We start from the raw sequence: 927 nt of genomic DNA on the forward strand, positions 1-927 counted from the left end.
ACATTGTGAAAATTAATATTTGTGTTATTCTCAAAACTTTTGACCACGACTGTACTACCAACTAAAGTTAACCGCATACTCACTCACACCATTTTTGGTCCGTAACAGTATATTAGCACATTTTGACATTGAAAAATAGCTCTGTATATCTCAATGGAAAAATAGAGTTGGGAGGGTTGTGTGAAGAAGAAAACAGATGTGTCCATGGAGGAGAGAGGGACCATGGGTCAGTCTCAAATGGCACCCTATTCCCTATACAGAGCCCATAGGGCTCTGGTCAAAAGTAGTGCACTATATAGGGAATAGGGTACCATTTCAGACACAGCAATTGATTTTGTCCAGAAAGACAACATCATTATGGTATAATAACATGAGACAACCCTGATGTGTTTTCCAGGACTGTGGTCAAGGCCATGATGATAAATTACATATTTGTAGTTTAATAAGTCTTGTTACTGAACCCTGAGATTAAAAAAACATGACCGGCTCATTTTGATTTCAACTAGCATCTGATGTCCGCCATCTTTCTAATATTAGCCATATCACACCTCAAATCTGACCCATTTTATATCAGCCATATCACACCTCAAATCTGACCCATCTGATATCAGCCATATCACACCTCAAATCTGACCCATTTTATATCAGCCATATCACACCTCAAATCTGACCCATCTTATAACAGCCATATCACACCTAAAATCTGACCCATTTTACAGGTGTAGGATCTTCATTTGATCACCTTGTTGCAGGAGAACTTTCCTGCAATGCAGGACATTTAAAAACGTGTAGTGTATTTGAGGTTTAAAATAGCTTTTGAAGTTTGTAATTTCCACTTTGAAATTTCTGACTTTATTTTCCCTTACGAAAAATGTATTAACCCCCATAAAAATTGCCATTAATTATAATCCATATAATATTTCACAT

Source organism: Coregonus clupeaformis, unplaced genomic scaffold (assembly GCF_020615455.1).
Source record: "Coregonus clupeaformis isolate EN_2021a unplaced genomic scaffold, ASM2061545v1 scaf0436, whole genome shotgun sequence".
Lineage (NCBI taxonomy): Eukaryota > Metazoa > Chordata > Actinopteri > Salmoniformes > Salmonidae > Coregonus > Coregonus clupeaformis.